Here is a 9044-nt window from a genome sequence, read left to right as displayed (position 1 = left end):
TCATAAAATATTTTGAAGCCAGCCTTCCTTCTTTGTCCTAAACAAGAAAGCATTTTATGATGAGTTGAAATTAATGAAGGACTATACCTACTAGAAAAGAGAAGAAAGTTCTATTAATTTTGAGGTTTCAGTATCCCCAAAGACCAGGAACTGTATCTTTGTAAGGGCTAGGCTGGGACCCCATTTAGAGAATGAGTATGTGCAGGTGGTATCCCTGAGTATTCAGAGCTTCAGTGGACTGTAAGTGCTCCAGTTGCATAACCCACTGAACTGTCTTGCCAGTTTCTACACTGGCTTGACTGGGCATAATTAAAAAATGAAAAGCTCATATTCATTCCGTTCTTCTGGAGCTCTGTGATAGAATTTAGCAATACCCCAATGGGATGTCTTCCACATATTGTGTTATGGTATTTCTTCAAGTAATTTCTAAAAGATAAGGGGTCTAGTTGTTCTATAATACTCATGCCCATTTTATCTAGATGTTCAATGGATCTATAAATCTCCCCCTGGGTTTCATCATAGTAACTGTAACAGAACCTTTGACCCCAATGGCAGAAATCAGAACAAACCACAAAGAGATTACTAAGATCCACTAGATATTTACTGAAAAGTTTTCCGAATTCCTGTTCTTTTGACTCACTTGGAGCTTCAACCAATACAGGAATAATGTTAAACTCATCCTTATGGCTTTCCATGGCTTTAGCAGTATAAAGCAAATGCATTTCAATACTGTGTTCATCTTCAACTGTCTGCCGAGACATGCACTCCAACATTCCTGTCTTCCATAGATCTCCATAAATCTTTGACCAATATGAAGGTCATACAGAGGTGTTCTATATATATTCACAGTAATAGATGGATCCACTTATTTGTAAGCATGAGCAGCACAAGACCCACAGCAAGTATATCCTGCATGGGGGGCAATAATGGCTCTAGTGGGTCTTTTTGTGGACTGTACTTGTGAGAGCCAACCTTCTAATTGTTCATTCAGTTGAGGAACTGAGGTTGTGTACCAGTTCCCAGTGTGACTGGCTTCCTGGCAGACCACTTGCTTGGACATCTTGGAACCTGTGCTGCCTATGGTGCAAGAGGATGAATGAGGAGGAGGCGGCGGTGGTGGCGGCGGCTGCAAGAACCAAGTTGTCATTTTCTATAGTATTTTTGTGCCTCTTCTACCATACTATTAACTCTCTTTTCATAGTTTTCTTGCATCACTATCATTTCTTTTCCCAGTTTTCCTTCTACTTCTTTTATTTGATTTTGAAAAACCTTTCTGAGCTACTTCAGGAATTATAGTTATGCTTGTGTCCAATTCACTTTTCTTTCCTCTGGGGCTTTGCTCATAGCTGTTTTGACATCATTATTTTTTTCTGAGTCTGTATCTTAGTCTTCTCTGTCACCATAGTAACTTTGTATGCTCAGATTCTTTTTGTTGTTGTTTATTGCTCATTTTCCAACTAGTCTTCCTTCCTGGAATTTGACCCTGAATTGTATATGGGCAATGCAATAAGGGCCTAAACCCAGGACCAACAAAGGGTCCTTTGTAATCTCTTTCTGACCAGTCATCTCGCTTCTTGCATCTGGGGCTCAGAGTTCTAGAAGTTGTTTGTTACTCCTGCTGATGTAGACACCTCCAAGGCCTTCTGCTGGAATTGCCTGGCTAAGCCTGCACTGCATTGGGGGGCCAACCACCACATCAGTATGAAAGACCTTTCCTTCTGACCTCCTAAGTTATCTTAGGTTGGACAATTATTTCATCCCTACTTTTTTTTTCCTTTTTTTTGGCTCTGTCACTCCAGAATTCAATTTATAGTGTTATTTTAAAGTCTTTTGGAGGAGAATTTGGGAGAGCCCAGATGAGTTTCTGCCTCTACTCTGCCATCTTGGCTCTGCCCCTCCACGCAATTTTTTAGACTCCAGAATTCTGTTAACATTTAGAAACACACCTTTGGAAAAGAAGTGAAATCTATTCCTGATCCCATATACCCTGAACCTATGCTCCCAAATGTCCAAACTGAACTGAGTCTCTGTCCCTCTCTCTGCTTTCCCATTTTCTCTGGAAAAGATAGAAGAGCATGAACTATGGCTGTTGGGGACTTAAATGCCATCTATATAAGTTCCCTTACTAGGCTGACAGAAAAAATCCTATGGGGTTCATCTTTCAAGTAGTATCATTTCAATTTTATAAATGAGGAAAGTGAGGTCTCAGGGAGAGAAAGTGACATGGCTAAAGCCACACAGCTAGTCATAGGATTTAGAGCTGAGAGAGCTCATCTACTCCAATACCTTTAAAGTACAGACTCAGAAGACTGAGACACATGGGGGTAGTAAGTTGCATGAGGTTATATAGGCTTAACTATCAGAGACAGGATTCAAACCCATGTCCTCCACTTTCAGGTCCAATGTTCTTAGCAATGTTCTCCATGCTGTAGCTTTACTGGACCAGATTAGAAGCTGGGTCTTCTTTTAAGTTTGTGAAGGAGCAAGAAAAATTCCTCCCTACTAGATGTGGAGCAGTGGAGGAAGGAAATTTATATCCCCCTCTCTTCTCCTTCTGCATCCTCTGAAATGACTAGATTTATTTCTGTTCAACCCCTGGGAATTCCTCATTCTCCTGGTGGTGTGAAGGCTAAAAAATGCCTGTGTTGCATTTTGATTCCCATCCTAAAAGAATCTAGATGGGATAAGGGTGAGAAGGGGGCCTTAGAAGCCTATAGAAGAATTGCTGTATTCTGTGCTTCCCAGTTCTGCCCGTTTCTCCTCCGTGGTGCACAGTCAAACTAACTGAGCTCAGTAACACTAAGAACACATTAATAGAACACAGGGTTATTCATCCATTGAGTTATTCCAGCCTTATTTGAAGGGAAGGCAAAGAGAAGCTGTCCCCTTGATGAATGCAATCCAAGGGAGGCCCTTCAAGAACATTGCTTGTCCACATCTAAGGCAGAGAAATAGAGAAAAGTCAAAGGCGATACATGCTGCATTTGTTCCCAGAAAACTAGCCAGTTGGTGCTAAAGATGTGACTTGTTCCTATTAGCTGTTGTTGAGGATCCTACAACAAGAACCCCAAGGGAAAAGAGCCAAAATAATTGATCAAGCAATTGCATTTATTAAGCACCTCCTATGTATAGAGATATAAACAGAGGCAAAGTACAGTCATTCTCTGCCCTCAAGGAGCTTGTAATCTAAAACAGAGTGACTTTGTAAGATTTAAAGCTAGAAAGGGCCTTAGGGTTCATGTAATCTTAACCCTTCATTTTACAGTCAGAAAGGAAACTAAGGCTGAGGGAAACAGATAAATTGAGAGGGTAGTTCAGTAAATAGAGTGCTAGGCCTGGAGTCAAGAAGACCCAAGTTTAAATCTGTCCTCAGACACTTAGTAGCTGTATAATCCTGGGCAAGTCATTTAACCTCTGCTTGCCTCTGTTTCCTCATCAATAAAATGGGGATAATAAATAGCACCTACCTCCCAGGGTTATTGTTAGGATCAAATGAGATAATAATTGTAGAGCACTTAGCACAGTGCCTGGCAATACAAATACAAATGTTAGCTAATGTTATTATCATCTTCATCATCATCATCATCATCATCATCATTATAACTCAGGTCTTCTGAATGCAGATCCAACATTTTCCCCACTATATCATACTGTCTTTTGGTAAGAGTTTAATTTGGAGATGTCCTTAAATCAATGCCACCTACTTCCCAAGATTATTAAGGGAATCAAATGAGAGAATATTTGTACATCACTTTGCAGATGCTAAAATGTTATATAAACACTAGCTATCATTGTTGTCTTCATCATCACCATCATTATTGTTGTGTATTAGTGTCCTTATTTGATTATTAGTCTCTGGCATGGGACTGTAAGAAAGTGGATTGTGATAGATTAAGGACAAACCCTGGCTCATGAGGTGAACTTGGTAGAAGTAGCTGTTTGCTCTGCATATTGAAAATAATTAATTAGTCTTCATTCACGTGCTAGTGTCTGTAAAGTCACAACATTATTCAAACCTATGGAAGGAATGAGAGTTGTGATTCCCTCGTATTCTCTCAGAGCCAGGCCACCTCATAGGATCCCTGTGAAGGTAGACTTTTGGAAACAAAGAAGGGAGGGCACCAAGGATATACTCTGTGGAAAACAGGGTGCTGAGGGCTGCTTTATGGAATCCTTTTTATTAATCCAGGATGCATATTCCTGACCTCCTCTTGGTTCAGAAAGATTCATCCCACTGTACTTGCTTGGGAAATCCAGGTTATTACCAGCTCATTTCAAAAGCTTCAGGGTTGGGGTCACTGGCGTAGACCAGCTTAGTGGGCATCTGAAAATAAAATCACTCAGAAGCAATCTGGTGACCTTAGACTCATTCCCATGGTTTTGCAGGGCCTTCCTGTCACCCAGAAAAGTGAGACTGGGAGAAAGCCTGAAAGTACATTCTGCACTGTACATCACAGGCTTCCAGATGGGGCAATCACACCATGCCTCAAAGATTGTGGATGCTCAGTAAATATGAGATGGTGATGGTGATGGCAATGATTATATGTATGCACTGCAATAACAGGGCCTCCTGCTGAGGCAGGGAGACGAGGTAATATGGGGCAAGTCATTCCACATCCAGGAAAAAGCTGCCTGACATTACAAGCCCCAGAGACCTGCCTTTTGTTTGTAAAATGACCATCAATGTTTGGATATAAAACAAACATGGCTATAAAAAAGTCATTTGAATGCTGTCTCTTCTGAGTTGTCGAGAGCTCAAAGTTGAAAGTAATGTGCATAATCTGGAGAAAGCTTCCATGGAATAGTGGATAGAGGCCTGGGCTTGGAATCAGAAAGATTTGGGTTTAGATCTTACTCAGGACATATGCTTGTGTGACCATAAGCAAGTGGTTTGACATCTCTGTGCCCCAGGCCACTCTTTAAGACAAATGGCAAAGAACTCACTGATCTATGTATCTTTTTATATGGCAAATTCCTTACACTGATGAAATCACAGGCCCAGATAGGAATCCCCTCCCTTTCAAAGCAAAAACAGCAACGTATTGAGAGGACTTGAAGAAAGGAGGTGGAATAAACTGATATGATTTTTTCTAGAAAGTATGTGGGGTAATTATGAGTTCTTAACTAAATGCAAGGTAAAGATGAATCTTAAAAGGTAATCTGATTGCAAAAAAAAATCAAAAGTTTTTGCACAAATTAAACGTAGCTAGAATTTCCAATTCTGACCTTGCCCCTCTGCCTGTTTCTGCCCCTCCTCCTGAATCTAACCAAGCTTTCCAAACTCTAATCATATCTTCCTAACCATCTAAACACTGGACTTGTCCCTCCAATTCTGACTATGTGCCTCATCTCTAACCATGTATCCCTAGTCTCCCAAAATTTATCATACCTTTCGCTGCTTCTTCTAGTTCTGACTGCTTCCAAATACTTCTCTCATATTCCAGGCTTCCCGCTAGGCATCACAAAATGTTCCAAGTTTTTCAACCCTCATATCTTAAGGTTCTAATGATTCCCTTATTCCAGACAGATGAGAAAATTGTGGCTGGAGGATTTTAAACAATTTGATGAAGGAAAGAGATAATGGCAGAGTTGATATCTAGAACCGAGGTTTTCTTTTGGCCTCAAGAAAACACAAGCAAAAAATTCTATCAGTCCCTTGAAAGCCCCCTTGTCTATGCACTCCAAATTCTGACTACTTGTCTCTGAATGCCACTATGTTCTCTCAAATCTGACCATTCCCCTAACCCTATCTATGTCCAATCTTCAATTGTAGTTATGTTCTGATCATGTGGTCCCAATTCTGATGAATTTCTGTTAACCCTTGACCACTCTTAACTCAATTAACCACTTTTGACCATGGTCTTAGAACTATGTAGTCTTTTTTTTTCCTTAAAAATATTTTTATTAAAAATTTAACTAAAAACAAAGACAGTCAAATACACATATAAAATAAAAAATAGACTATTACATAAAGTCATCTTCATTTATCAGCATAGAGGCTAACAAATTAATAAAGAAAATAAACCAACAAAAATTACATTCTCTTCATGACCTCATCTAAGTTTTTCTGAGGTCATTTCACTTTTTTTTTTACTTTATATGTATTGTTATAATCAACATGTCAAACTTCTGGTCCAGCTAACTTGTTTTGCATTACTGTATTTGTCTTTCCATATTTCCTAATATTTATATTTCTCATTTTTATGACATTATATTATCCCATTATCTATGAGTAGGGGAAAAGGATTTTTCCCTATGATTTTCCTGATATAGGGAATTTCCAGATGAAGAAACTCTCTTTAGTAAAACACATTTGCACCTTCTTTGCAATTTATCATCTTAGAGAGTTGCCTAATTTCTGAGTGATTAAATGATTGACTCATGGTCATATAGCCAGTATGTCTTCAAACCAGAACTTGATCCTTGTTCTACATGAATGCAAGACCAGTTTTCTACTTACTACATGGTGCTGTCCTAGTCCTTAGTCCCTATGAATAATTCATAAGTTATTCATCCATTTTCTAATCAGTAAACATCCAGTCTTTGTCATGTACTCAAACCTGTTGGCTGATTTTACTTTGGGGGAGACAGAAAGGGATAAGAGAAAGGAAATGAGATAAAGATGCTCTGGAATAGTTTCAACATGCTCCAAAGTAAGATGGCAAAACTGGAGACATCCAGAAGAAGGAGAATGTCTTTCCCTCTTCATTGCCCTCTCTCAAGGACTGTGGAAAGATGAATAAACTATGCAGAACAAACCCCACCAAATTTTTCTATTAATTTAAAAGCACAGTCCATTAAGGGAGGATACAAGTAACAAAATCACTCTTTTCCCTAGGGAAAGGGTGAAGTTTAGAGTGCTCCTTGATGACTCAGTAAATACAATCGGTGATGAAATGGTAGAATTTATTGACTTTGATTTTTGTAGAACATGGAGAAGACCAATCAATAGGCATTAAGTGCCTACTATATTCCAGTCATAGTGCTGGGTTCTGGGGTACAAAGACAAAAAGCAAATCATTCATACCCACCCAGAGCTTACATTATATTAGAATATAAGTTGAGGACACCCTCACCTCCTACATTGGGTCCCCCCAGATGTCTACCCCAGGTTTAAGGTGTTCTGTGTATCTTTATAAAGTGAAAACCTTAGCTCACAATTTTTCCACTGATACGGAGGCAGCGAGGTGGCATAGTTGATAGAGAGCTGGGCCTGGAGTCAGGAACACCTGAATTCAAATCTGGCTTTCGACACTAGCTGTGTGACTCTGAGCAAGTTGTTTAACCCTGTTTGTCTCAGTTTCCTCTTCTGCAAAATGAGCTAGAGAAGGAAATGTGAAACTACTTCAGTCTTTTTGCTAAGAAAATCCCAAATGGGGTCATGAAGAGTTGAATATGACTGAAAACAATTGAACAACATCCATTGATTTTTTTTTTTTTACTATTCAGTCAGAAGACACATCAGTGGGCACTTGTGAGCCATGGTTTTAACCTTATACAGATACACAGAACACAGATAATATTAAAGAAAAGAAATTTAATGAAATAGCATAGTAAGAAAAGTATGATAAAACATTTCCCCTATAAACCTGTGGTACACCTTGCAAAAATGCATACACTATCACTGGGAAGAATAGACATGTGTAAGGAATGTACATAGAGAGGCATACAGGAGGAATACATGTAGCCAGAGAACGCAACAATTGGGAGGGTACATGTAAAAGAGTACATACACACACGGCCACATATGTGACCAAAGTACGTAATGGAAGGTCTCTTCTGCTTCCAGCACTGCCAGACAGCCAAATGTCTTTTAGCATTGTCATCACATTGCATCATTGAGCCAGCTTTCTGTGGCTTTCTGTTCTCTCTTAGGCATGTAGTCTCTGCCAGACTTGTGGTATTTGCTGGGTGCTGATCCCAGCTGTTCTCACATGGCTGGTAGTCATAATTCCTTTGCTAATACTATGGCTGTGGCTGACCACTTCCAGCTATAGATCCTCTGGATATAGGGTTTTATAGCTTCCCCTTCCTCCTTCTTCCAACTTGTGACTTCAGCTGGGATACTTAACTGAGGTGCTACCTTCTCCAGTCTAGAGGAGAGGGCTCTGCTGTTGCTATTTTAGCTTAAGATTTTTCTGCTACAGTTTCTTTAGAAAGGCAAAAGCCCAATATGCTCAATCATTGGATGAAGGACAAAAAAAAAGAAAGGAAAGGACCAAAAAAAAAAAACTTCCAGTGGCTTTTCCTATCGAAGAAGTTCTCTGTTTTTCCAAGTCTTGGATAGAAATGGGAGATCTTCTCCAGAAGAAGAATCTTTATTCAAAGTGCTAAACTGTTTGAAACAGAAAGTAGAACTACCCCAGGTAAGAAGTGCCTTCAGGCATAATCTTATTTTTTCCACCCTTAGTTTTTGATTACTAAGGACCATACTGCTGTTAGGGACCACCTCCTATTTGACTTCAGATTAAAAAGTCTAGGTAACTTCCTCCTTAATTTTCATTTGCTAAACTATTTCATGTCAACAGCAATTTAGACCCTACTCTTCTAGTAAACTTCCAAGGGCTCTTGGGATTGGGGGAATCTTTTTTTCAATTCCAAAACTCATTTGCTCTTACATGCAAATGAGGGGGAAGGCAGAGAGCTAAACTGAGCTCAGGCAACAAAGTTATTGTCTTAATCTTTCCTAACTCCATATATTTCCAGGATTTCATCCCACCTTACATAATTTTAAGAAAAGAGTAGGCAACAAGCTCTCTAATTCATAGGCAGTCATGACTAGCATCAGAGACATATCCAAAGATTTCAGTCCAGATCTGCAATCGATGGTGCAAGAAGTAGTTCTGAAACTGAAAAAAGGTTAGACCTACTTCTGTTGTCATCAGTCCGCTTTCTCCATTTCTTTCCCTAGTGCCCCGAGACAGAAGAGAACGATAGACTAAGGATCTAGAAAAGAAGCGGCACTTCTTGGAGACCAATCACTGTCCCTGTGAATGTTTCTGAGCAGTAAGTGCTGCTTATTTTCTATGAGTTTAACTTGCAGC

General features: G+C 39.5%; 1 pseudogene; it reads right to left on the bottom strand.

Moving 5' to 3' along the window:
- Window positions 1-230: 230 nt before the first annotated feature.
- Window positions 231-1060, bottom strand: LOC114054366 (annotated as a pseudogene).
- Window positions 1061-9044: the final 7984 nt, after the last annotated feature.

Source organism: Vombatus ursinus, unplaced genomic scaffold (genome assembly GCF_900497805.2).
Source record: "Vombatus ursinus unplaced genomic scaffold, bare-nosed wombat genome assembly UNPS02014813.1, whole genome shotgun sequence".
NCBI classification, from domain to species: domain Eukaryota; kingdom Metazoa; phylum Chordata; class Mammalia; order Diprotodontia; family Vombatidae; genus Vombatus; species Vombatus ursinus.
The sequence above is the reverse complement of the archived record's forward strand: the minus strand, read 5'-3'. Positions and strand labels throughout refer to the sequence as shown.